This window comes from Miniopterus schreibersii (assembly GCF_964146895.1).
Source record: "Miniopterus schreibersii genome assembly, chromosome: 16".
NCBI classification, from domain to species: domain Eukaryota; kingdom Metazoa; phylum Chordata; class Mammalia; order Chiroptera; family Miniopteridae; genus Miniopterus; species Miniopterus schreibersii.
Genome location: NC_138116.1, coordinates 24,867,809 through 24,880,474, shown reverse-complemented (window position 1 = coordinate 24,880,474; position 12,666 = coordinate 24,867,809).

Below are 12,666 nucleotides of genomic sequence, written 5' to 3'. Positions count from 1 at the left end.
GCTGAGGCCCAGATGTTATCCCTAGAGGTTAATGCTTAATGGAGGGGTCCTGCAAGGGCCAGAATGGGAATCTAATGAGGCCACTCTTTGGCCTCCTGTTCCTGCTCTAAGGGAGTCTCCCACATGACTAGAGACACGCCAGGGGAGGGAAGGTCAGGGGAGCATCCAAACCTCATGACCAGCAATATGGAAGGTCGGGGGATCTAAACCACATGACTAGCCTACCACCTTACAACTCAAAGACTGATCACCTATGGGGCTATACCTGGGAGGAGGCACAAGGTCAGCTGCTTTTGACCTGGCTAAAAAAATTACTGTTTGTTATGTGAGTGAAGATTAATTGATTTGTGTACTTCTTCATATGAAGAAAAATTACTTAAGTTCTTAAAAAATGAATAATTTAAAGACAAGCATTAAGAAAATCAAAGTATTGTCCTGGACAGGTAGATCAGTTGGTTAGAGCATTATCCCAATACGCCAAGGTTGTGGGTTCAATCCCTGGTCACGGCACATATAAGAATCAACAAATGAATGCATAAGTAAGTGGAACAGCAAGTCGATGTCTCTCTCTTCTCTCTCTCTCTCTGGAATCAGAAAAAGAAGGAAGGAAGGAAGGAAGGAAGGAAGGAAGGAAGGAAGGAAGGAAGGAAGGAAGGAAGGAAGGAAGGGAGGGAGGGAGGAAGGAAGGAAGGAAGGCGGAGTGCAAATGGCAGGTGTTCAGGGCACTCTGCCCTCTACAATCAAGCCCAAATGGCCATCCCAGGCTCCTTGGATCCTGAATCATGGCACAGGGCAGTTCAGTGTGATGATTGGAGCACAGATTTGGGAATCTGATGAACCTGAGTTTGAACCTGGTCTCTTCCACTGTCTGGGACTTGAGACAAGTTACCAAACCTATCCAAGCATCAGCTTCTTCTACTGTAAATCATCTCAAAGTGTGATGGGCTTATCAGTGGAATGAAATGGCCCAGCTCTGGGCACAGAAGGTGGACTTGACAAATAAAGCCACACCCAGCTGCCTGCTGCTCCCTAAACAAGCCCCGCTTGTTCACACATTTCTGTACCCTAAGTGTCTGTGCATGCTGCTCCCCTGGAATGCCCTTGCACCTGACTATCACCTCCCCATCCTTCAAAGCCCAGCTTAAGCACCTCCCCCTATAAGACGTCACACACTTTATGAGGTTAACTCCACCCCCTCTGCTCCACCCAACCATGAACCCATACAGTTTATATGGTTTGCTATTTCTTTAGGGGTTGCCTATAGGAGAAGGCTCTGAATATATACCTGCCAAATGAAAGAATGAACAGCTCTTGGGATGACTCTAATTTCTCTGAAGTTTCTTGGAGGTGGGGGTGGGGAGGCTGGTTCCTTTTCCGTGCTCATACGGATATCAGACGTGCAGCCCTGCGTTAGGGACCTCATCCACCTCTATGGAGAACTGGCACCACGAGATGTGTTGTGGGTGAGTGGTTATCACCATGACGTCAGCCTCAAAGGTTAGGGATGTCCCCAAGTCATCCCAGTTCCCTTTATCACCCTATATGGATAGGTCACCCATGAGAGTGCCTCCAACGTCTACTTAATCTCGGTCGTTTAACAGGTTCCCTGAGCCAGGCACTTGCTGTGTGAGAAAAGGACACTTCATTTTAAACTTTTATAAATCATTGGGAGGGGCAACCTGTTCAGATGTGACTGAGTCCCTGGCGCCCTTGGTGGTTTGGTAAATCGGGACATATTCCCTTAGTAAGATACCTGCTATAGAACCCAATTTGAATCCTGTGCAACAAAATCTGGTGCTAACTATTGCACTGCTCCACCCCACCATCCTGTACCCCATGTTCTCCCCAAATATCCAGGTACCTACACAGCACCAAGGTGCTGTCCCTGCCAGCCCCTCAGCCCAAAATATGGCACCACAACTTTTCAGCCTTTGGAATTCAACCCAAAGGCACAGTTACTAAGTATAGGCCTCATGCTGGTCAGGATAAGGATGGAAAAGACAGGAATCCCGGCCTTCCTATCACCTAAATGGAGACAGATACAGACACAGATTCACAGAACAGGGGGTGAGTGTGATCGGGGAAGGGGCACAGGGCCCTGAAGGCAGAGAAGAGGAGCCAGATTTGGAGAGGGGAGGTTAGGGAAGGCTTCCTGGAGGAGGTTAATGTTTTGATTGCTGATCATTTGCTCTCTGTCCCACCCACAGAATGTAAGGTATCTGATGGCAGGAACCTCCCTCCTTGCCCTCAGCTGTTTTCCCAGTGCCTGAATGTCTGGGGCAGTGACAGGCACAGAGTAAGTGCTCAATTAACACCCGTAATCGAATCGGGTAATAGCTGAGCTAAGTTTTTTGTGGGGGAAGAGTGGACCGTTGGCCTTTCTGAAGGCATTCTAAGAGGAAGGGGCTTCGAGAACGAAGGGCTGGTGGTGGGAAACAGCAGGCAGGAGGGCAACGAGAGGCGGCTGGGGTGGGACAGGCAGGGACTGGCGGGGATGAGGCAGGCAGGGCAGGACAATGAACCCCTCTCCTTCCCCACCCCCGTCCTCTAATGAGGCCCCACTGCCCCCTGACACTTTGTCTGCACTTCCTTCACACCCTAAATCCTGCCTCCTGTCACATGAGTGCATTCATCAGCACTTACTGAGCACCGACTGTGTGCCAGGTGTGGTGGTGAAGCAAAACACCTACCATGTGCAGCACGGGCCAGTTTTCAGAATGATTCCCACTCAGTATCACAGCTCATCCTCACAGCAACCCTCGAGAAATGAGCCCACCCACGCAACCATTCATTCATTTAGTGCTTGGTATGTGCCAGCTGCCAGGAATGTAAGGCAAGCAAGGCCAACAAGACCCTTCTTTGGGGGTTGGGCAAGAAGAAACTCATAAACACACCAGCAGGGTAATCTTAGATTATAAGTTGTGTGGAAGATATGATAGACAGGTGATGTGACAGGGAGTGACCTGGAGGGACCTGCGGGCTGCGCTGGATGTGTAGTAGGGAAGGGTCTCCGACAAGGTGATGCCTGAGAAGTCAGCAGCCATGGAAAGCAAGGCAAGCTAGTGGCTCCTGCACGCCCCCCACCAGGGATTGAGCCCACGACCCGGAGCTTGTGCCCTAACTGGGAATCGAATCATGACCTCCTGGCTCATGGGTCAGTGCTCAACCGCTGAACTATGCTGGCCAGGCCATGGTTCTTCTTCTTGAAAGGGCTGCTAAGAAGTCTCTACCAGGGCCAGGAGGTGGAGGGACACCCCGTGGACCACGAGGCCCCCAGAAAGGGCTTCAGAGGAGCTGAGAGAGAGGCCTGGTTAGGGAGGTGGGCCGAGCTGAGGCCACCCTTGGCAGACTTCCCAGCTGCAGTAGAAGACCGGGCCAGCCAGGTAGGATGGGTGGGAAAGGGAAGGCTGTGCAGACCATGCGTTGAGCTGCTAGAGGGCACTGTGGAGGGAGGAAGGGTCCCAAGGAGGGTGAGAAGTTAACTAGCTTTTAGCAGAGGTAAACTAAGCTTTTCTAGAAATGCCTCGGACCCCCAAACTGCCAGAACTGGGGCTTCTAGGCCAGGTGTCTTTCTGGGCAGCAGCACTGGTCTCCCCCAGCCCACTCCCTCCTTCCTCCACTCTGGAGGGACGGCCCCTCCCCACCTGGGCCCAGAGGCTGGGCAGGCCCAGATGCAAGCAGGGGAGGGGCCCAGGGAGGGCAAGCCCATCTCCTCACCCCTGCTCCTTGCAGATGATCTCAGTGGGCACCAGAAAGGAGCCAGGGGAGCTGGATTAGACGCCAGTACCCCCTCCCTTCAGTCTCCCCACTGTGTTTGCTGTGGAGAAAGCAGGTGCCTCCTAGAGGGTTACTGTTACCTTATCTGTGTGTGGGCAGGACCCACTTACCACTGCCACCGTCTTCCTCCTGAAAAGCCCGCGTGGGACTCTGCCAGGGAAGTGAGAAGAGACTGGCCCTGTGACCCACCATCTTGGCTGTCACAGAACAGGAATCCTATGGTGCGATAGAGGCAGGCGCTGGTGTTTGGGGTCAAAGTCTCACAAATGGAAGGGTATCAGGCAGTCTCAGAGGAAGCTCTGACCAACTCGGTCCCCTAGTTATCTATTCCACAGTGCCAGGCAGGAGTGGGGCTAGACCTGGGATACAGGGGATGAGGCTTGGTTCCCAAACCCTGGAATCTCACAGACCAACAAGTGATCATTGAGCCAGAACTGGGATTGGGATGCACACAATGGCAGGGAGAGGAGAGCCATGGGAGCCCCAAGGAAGTGCCTCATCTGCTTGGAAGTTCAGAAGCCCAAATATGCTCATAGGTTGGGAGTCTTCATGGAGCCTGGGCCAAGGTGCAGAAAGCCTGAATATGTTTTCTAGTCAGAGAGGACTCAACCAGAGGCCTGGTGATAACTGACAATGGTGACAATCGCAGTAATTCTCACTTGAGTGTTAGTGACACACTAGGCAGGAGAAGCAGTCTCTTCTCCCAAGTCATCCACCAATACCCCTGACACGTGAGCCCATCGTGGCACCCATTTCACAGAGGAAGGAGCAGGGCCTAGTCTGCAGCTGGTCTGGCCTCACGGTGACAGACACACCATCTGTCCATCCATTCACTTACTTATTCAGGGAATGTTTATTGAGCACCTACTATGTGCCAAGCACTGTTGTAAGTGCTAGAGATGCAGATTACCACACAGATAAACTCCTATGAACTCCTGGCTTCATAGAGCTCACACTGCACTGTGGAGAGAGCTAAATAATAAAGAAGTAAAGGAAACATAGATTAGAGAGCTGGTGTGGTTTAACAGCCCAGACCACTGACCCCTTCCAAGCCAGTGACCATGAGAGCACTGTGTCTGCGCTGGTGCCATAGGGGCGAGGGTGCAAGCTTATGAGCTGGGGGCAAACCCCCAGAGCCAGTGTTTCTCATTATTGTGAGCCCAGGGAGTAGAGGGGTCTGGCCCCCTGATTCTATCCATCTCTGGAGACCCTGACGACATTGAATTCTGGGTCTGTAAGCCAGATTTGGGGCCAGTCAAGGTTTCACCTGTTAGTGGGTCCTGATTGAGAAGCCCCCAGCATCCCTAGTGGGAACCCCTGGTTCATCTGTTTCTCTCCACATGAAGTATCCCTCACTGCCTGCCATTTATGCTGGCTGTTGGCATAAACTTTGATTGGGACTGTTGGCCAGACGCCTGCACATGGTGCAGGCTTCCTCACAGCATGGCAGCCTTGCACCATTTCCATGGCAGCTCGGGCTCCAACTGTGAGTGTCCTCAGAGAACTTGAAGGAAGCTGAATTGTCCTGAAAACCTAGCCTTGAAAGTCACATCACAACACTTCTGCCACACAGTATTGTCACCATATTCTATAAGATTGGCTTTAGCTTCAAGGAGAAAAGACACAGACCCCACCTCTCAATGGGCAGAGTGCCAAAGAATTGGTGGACATGTTTTAGAACTGCCCAGCTAAGAGCAGTGGCATCAGAAGGTGAACTTGGGATGTCTGATGGCAGAGTCCACACATTGGGCCATAAAACTTCACATGATACCAGGCTGCCAGGAAAGGCAGGGAGGGGTCTTCGCTAAGGCAGCAGATGTGGGTGTGGAGAGGGGACAGAGAGGAACGACACTAAGAAGGTGAAAGCTCTGTCCTGTCCCTTATAGACATCCCAGCCTGAGCATGCAGAGGACTGGGAACCACTAGGCTGCATGGATGGTTCTGGGGGTTGGGGTGTGCATGCTCAGGGAACCCTTCTCCAGGGCTGGGGACCTGAATCAATATCTAACACTGGGAAAAAGGGGGAAGGAGGGTCCTGCACTCAGTGAGCCTGGACGGGTCACAGGCCAAACTGCTCAAGGTTTTTGTAAGGCGCTGGTGCGGGAACGTTAGGGATGTCAGATATCACTGCCCAGATCGCAGCCACCACAGCGAAACTTGGGAAGTGAAACTTCTTCAAGGCCAATTTTCTCATTTGTTGTTTGAGGTTGGTTTTCAGTGGCTCCCCTGCTCAGAGCTGCAGGCAGAGACCAGGAGGCCCTGGTCAGGGGCATGAAAATACACCGAAACTTGCCTGGGGGATGTGGGAAAAGGGGTGCGCGTACTCCCAGGTGACCCCTTTCGGGGATTCCCAGATGGGGGAAGGGCAGTGAACTCACAGGGCTCTTCTCGTTTAAAACCACTTTAGGGAGGAGGGCGGGGACTCTGGCCTGGGAGTCAGCCTGGTTTTGGTGGCAGCTCCACCAGGAGCGATCCGTGTGACCTTCAGAAATCACTTCCCTCTCGAGTGCTCAGTTTCCTCATGCATCAAATGTCAGGTCAGTTGATCTTTAAGGCGCTTCCCTCCCCTGACATCACCAACTGCTTGCCCTGGCCTTGAGAGACTTCATTCACCCAAACCCATTCTCTCAGCGCTCACGCAGGGCCTGCTCCCTGAACAAGCCCACAGGAGGATGCCCCTAAAGATGAGGGCCTGGATTCAGCCCAGACCCACCTTGATCTCAACTAGACCTGCCACCTCCCAACTCGTTCCATTCCCAGGGAGGACAGGGAGAGAGTGTGGGTAGCTCAGGGTAAGCCAGCACCACTATGGGGGCACCGCCGGACACATCAACACTCCTTCCCCAGGGATCAGGAGCACCCTCCCCAAGCCCTTCTCCATCAGCACCACCAGCCTGCCAGCCACCCGGCCAGACACGGGGATCAGGGGTGTGAGGAAGGAGGTGGAAAATTCGAGGCTTAGGTACCCACCCCAGACCAGCTCAGGCCCCTGTTATAGACTGTCCTTTTGGCTAGGACTTCTCCTTGGGGTTTGTCACAATGGTTATTAATCATTTTGGGTAATTGGTGTTTAACACTCATCTTCCTTGACAGACTGGAAGCTTCCTGAGGACAGGGACCAGGTCTGGTTCACTGCTTTATCCCCAAAGCTTGGAACTTTGACTTACATATAGTAGGTGCCCAATTAATAATTGTTAAGTGAATGAATAAATGAATGAATTAATTAATTAATGCTTTTGAAGTGCTTTTGATCTAGTAGGGAAGATTAGGCACATAGAAATACTCTGATAAAAAGCTTCTCATGTTATTCAACACTTATTATTATTATTATTATTATTTTAAATATATCTTTATTGATTTCAGAGAGAGGAAGGGAGAGAGAGAGCTAGAAACATCAGTGATGAGAGAGTCATTGATCGGCTGCAGCCCGCAACCCAGGCATGTGCCCTGACCGGGAATCGAACCCTGATCACCTGGATCCTAGGTCGACGCTTAACCACTGAGCCACGCCCGGCCGGACATGGGAGTGGTATTATTATTATTACAGATGAGAGAGCTGAGGCACAAGGGATAAGTAACCTGCCCAATGTCACACATCTGAAAAATGGCCAAACCAAGGCTGGGTCCTGAGTAGCTGGAGCCCCAGGCCAGCCTGCAGTCACCATACTCATCTGCCTCCCAACAAAATGCCCGTAAGTGGTGGGCATGGGGCTGGGCATGGGACTCAACAGGGAAAAGTCATTTGCTGAGAAGGGCAATAGCTTTGGCTGGGTGGACAAGGACAGTCCCCCAGAGGGGGGTCAGGAGAGGGGATGGGACAGAGAGGGTGGGGGATTCTTGTGGGAGGTGGGTTAGGAAGACACAAACTCACTAAGTAGACCCACCAGCCCATTCCCAGCTGTGACTGACCTCTCTGAGCCCTGGCTCTACTCAGTAAAATGGGCACAACACAGATCCACAGTTGTTTAACCTAAAATCCTGGGGGCCAGCTGGGTTTTGGAATTCAGGTCTTCTGATTTTAGAAAGAAAATTCAACACATAAATTATATGTGATATGGCACCTCCAGGGGACCTGGAACAGCCTTCTGGAACCAGGCATGTACATTTCTGCAGCAAAACTCAATGGGATAAATAAAGACTATAGCCCTGGCCAGCCTGACTCGGTGGTTAGAGAGTCGGCCCACCCACCAAAGGGTTGCAGGGTCTGGTGGATGCAGGAGGCAACCAATCGAATCTCTCTCACATCGATGTTTCTCTCTCTCTCCCCTTCCTTCTCTCCCTTCCACTCTCTCTAAAAAAATCAATGGAAAAAATATCCTCGGGAGAAGATTAACAAAAAAGAGACTATAACTTAGTCTGTCAGTTCAGGCCAGGTTTTGCCATCCTGTACATTTAGTTTTCAGGCATTTGGGGTTTCTAGAATTGGGGATAAGGGAGCATGGATCTGTTCTAAGGCCTGTGGGTCACTGCACAGAGAGGGGGTTTGTCCCAAAGCTACCCTGCCCTCCTTCCCTCGATGCTGGGGACCAGAGGGAGGCGGGGTTGGTTGGAGCAGAGGCTGCAAAGGAGTTTCTAAATGGAAAAACCAGTGGCTGCGGGCCCCAGGATGAGGCCGGGCATTCCAGGGCTGCCTGGGCCACGAGTCACTGGCTGTGCAGCAGGCTGCGTGCAGGAATGTGTCTGGGTCAATGATCTGGCAGTGGGCGGGTGGCAGGCAAGCAAGGGCATGGCTGCCCTGAGCCCCTGCCCAGGACTAACAAAGACCCTCTCTGCGGACCCCTGCCTGGCCCCAGGGCCTGGCTGTTGCTCTGTGAGCCTGTGGGGCGGGGGGTGGGATGGTGGAGGCAATGGGGTGGGGGTGGGTGAGAAAGCTGCAGGGGATGATACCCCGGGGGCAAATGTACCACTGGAGGCTACACAGGAGCTTCCCAAGGGGGTGTGGGAGGAAATAGTACAGTTTCCATTCCTATTGACTTGTATTTCATCCTTTGAACTTTTAATTTATTATTTTTTCAAATAAGTAGCACGTGCATATGCTTTAAAAACCTAAAGATACAAGGATCTCAAAGAGATGTTTGTGCCCCATAGTCACAGCAACATTCTTCAGAATAGCAAAAAGGTGGAAGCAAAGGTGTCCGTGGGGGAGGGCTGGGGAAGCAAAATGTGGTATACACGCTGGGGTACTGTTCCCCAAAAAGGAAGGAAATTCTGACACAGGCTCCAGTCTGGATGAACTTGGAGGACACTGTGCTATATGAAAACAGTCAAAGGCAAGAAGGCGGACACTGTGTGATTCCACTTATGTAAGGAGCCTGGAGCAGTCAAACTCACAGGACCAGAAAGTAGAGTGGTGGCTGCCAGGGGCTGGGGCACAGCAGGATGGGTACAAAGTTCCAGTGGCTCCCTGCCCCCCCTCGATTGCAAGAGGTCCGAGTCCCCAGGGACACATCTGAAAGACAATGTGAGGCTCCGGAAGACGCCCAGGCACTTTGGCTGGCATCTGGAGAGGCGCCAGTGGTGTCTGGGCCTTGGCTTCTGGAAGCTGTCTGCTGCGGGTGGAGACAGAGGGGCTGTTCCAAAGGCCAGCAGATTTGGAAACCAGCAGCCGGGAGAAGCCTGATGCCTGGCAGAGGAAGAACCTTCTGGAACAAGAGGCCAGGCCTGCCCTGCTGCTCAGGGGCACAGGATGACCCTCAATATTCTCCCATCTGCTTCTGGCAGCTCGCCTGGGTGGCCATTCTTACTCTGGTGGACTATACAGGTCGCAAAACCAAGTGTCTGAGGGACACTACCTTCTCAGGAGCTAACTGGCGGCACAGTGATATACATGGTACCCTCTTCTGGTGTATTGGCCTATGAAGTCTGCTGCAGAAACAAATGAATCTCCAAATCTCAGTGGCCTAACACAACAGTGCTGTGTTTCTCATTCACACAAAGCTGCTACAGGTTGGGCAACTCTGCAGGTCAGCTGTCCTTTGTACCATGACCCAGTGACCCAGGCTGCTGCCTTCCAGTGGCTCCTCCATTTCAAGCCATGGCTTCTATAGTCACCACTAAAGGGAAAGGAGAGCAAGAGGGTTGGACTCTAGCACTTAAATGCTTTGGTCCAGAAATGACACATGTCACTTCCGTTCACAGCCCACTGATCAGAGTTAACCACACGGCCCCGACATGACTGCAAGGAAGGCTGGAGGAGCAAGTGGCTGTTCAACTCGAGCCTTAGGTGCCTCTATCACGTGGGGTGTCCCAGGGAAGAGGAGATATAGGCACAGAGGAATTAGCCGACCTTGAAGTTGAAGACCTAGATTCAAATCCAAGCTCTTCTATTCATTAGCTATGTCACCTTGGGAAAGTTCATTTCTCTGAGCCTTACTTTCCTCATCTGCAAAATGGGGATAAAATAGAAGCCCCTGCCTCATTAGGGAAGATTAATCAGATAATGCTCATAAGGCGTGCTTAGTGATGCTCGGCACAGGGCAAGCACTAACAAATGGACACTATTTGAATAGTCTTAAAAACCCAAAGACACTCAACATGTGATTGAAAAGTATATCTGAGACATCAGCAAATCTTGCACCAGACCCACAGCCCCCCTTTCTACAGTTGTCCCCCTTCTCTGCTCAGCCCAGGGTCCCCTTGTGCTCCTCCCCTCTAGAAGGACTTGCAGGGTGTGAGAATTCTACCCTTCTCCCAGGCACATTTATTTGAAAGTTCAGCATTGACTGTGGGGAGGAAGCCTTGGTCCTCAGTTGAAGGAATTAAAACCTTATGAGCAGATAAGAAAGGGTAGACTTGTTCCCAAATGTTACTTCTGCTCATGTTTATGGCAAAGAAGGTACCCAGAAAGAATGGAAGACCTCAGTGTGGATATTCAGGTCTCTGAAAAGCTACTTGGAGGTCACATTTTGGCAAGTGTCTAGAAGCAGGGGAACTTGAGGTGGCTGAGTGAGGTGGAAAGCAACTTCAGAGACAGAGGAAACCATGAGAAACTCAGGTTGAGGACAATCCAACCTGGTCACATAACTGGTTAAAATTCAGCAGGACTCAGTGGCAGGGACAGCAAAACCCAAGGTCTCCTTTCCAGGGTCAAATTGTCACTGGGAAACATCTGCAGAGCCAGGGGCCACATTTCCCAGGCTCCTAGCATCTGAGTGTGGCCCCATGACAGGCTCTTGCCAGTGGAATGTGAGCAAAATATGTGCCACTTCTGTGCCAAAGCCTTTGAGAAACAGTTATGCCTTCCACAGAATTTCTTCCCTCTCCTACTAGATGGGTGTGCCAAGGATGACGGTTAAACCAGGGCATGGTAGAGTCTCAAAGGCAAAAAGCCTGGTCTCTGCATGGAGGAAAGCCATCTGCAAACCAGAGATAGCTGCTATGAACTGGTACCTGAGTGAGAACAAACCAATATATCTGGGGGTTTACTTGTTACAGCAACTAGCATTGTCTTAAAGCATAGTAAGTACACCTTTCTTGAAAGGGCCTTTGGGAGCATCATGGGAAGTAGAGAGGGGTGGCAGTGCCCAGCAGAGCTGTCACTCCCTCACACACACAGCTTGGTTGCCTAGCAACAAGGAGCTCCCAGCCTTCCTCCCTTCCCTTCCCTTCCCTCACACACCCACCTTTCCTCATGAAACAGAGATGACTTAGGATGGGTGGCGTTCGGGCTTGTCTAGTTTTCTGCTTCTTGAGAATCTTTCCTCAGAGTGAGTTGGAAGTTTTGGCCCTTGTGAGAGGTGTGGGCAGCAGACTCTATAACTGTGTGGAATGATGTGATGAAACAGGCTGGGGAAACCACTGAGGGTGGATGTCAGTGGGGGAGAGCAGAAAGCCAGCCCGGGAGTTTGGCTGTGATATTTTTAGCAAAGTAAATCCCAGGTGTTTCAGCCTCCATCTCCTTCCTGCAGGCTAAGCCAGCTAAGGACCAGAGGCCAGGGCAGCTTCTCGTAGAGAGGGCAAAATAGTCACCTATACCACCGAGGCCAGCTTACTTGCCCACAGAGGGCCATGCTCATCTCAATCCATGGTGGCAGCAGCCCCGCCAGAGAGCTGGTTGAATGATGCAGCTCTGGAGGTTGGGGAGGAGAGGGACATGAGTACCTTCCCAAGGCCCTTGGCTTCCTTCACGGGAGAGTGTTGAGGAAGATGACATCTCTTCTCAGAAACAGAGTAGAGAAAGGAAGCCGGTCTTCCAGACTATATTGTGCATCTAAGTTGCCTCCTATCACAAAGCCATATGATATTCAACCCTCTCAGACCCTCTATAATTGCCTGTAAGTAAATGGCACCTCCCCCATCCCTGCCTCCTCAAATGTAGGACCTCCAGATAGACTGTCTTTTCTTTCACTGTTCCAGCATTCAACTCTGCTGCCAGCAATAAAAAATAAAATTTGAAAATTTTTTATTTGAAATAGCATTAAAAGACATGAAATACTTAGGAAAAAATCTCACAAAATATGTGTAAAACATCTGCACCGAAGAATACAAAATATTGCCAAGAGAAATTCAAGAAGACCTAGGGAAATGGAGAGATATGTTCATGGATTAGAAGACTCGATATTGTTGAGATGTCAGTTCTCTCCAAAATTATCTTTAGACGCAACTCAATTTCAATCATAACCCCAGTAGATGCTTTTGTAGAAGTTGACATGTTGACTCTAAAATTTTATGGAAATGCAAAGGACCTAGAATATCCAAAGCATCTTGAAAAAGAACAAAATTGGAGAATTTACCTTACCTGATTTCATGACTTATTATAAGGCTACAGCAATCAAGACATTGGGTCACTATCAAAAGGATAAACAGATCAATGGAATAGAATAGAAAACCCAGAAATAGACCCACGATTAAACAGTCATTTGATTTTTTTTTTTTTAAATAAAATCACCA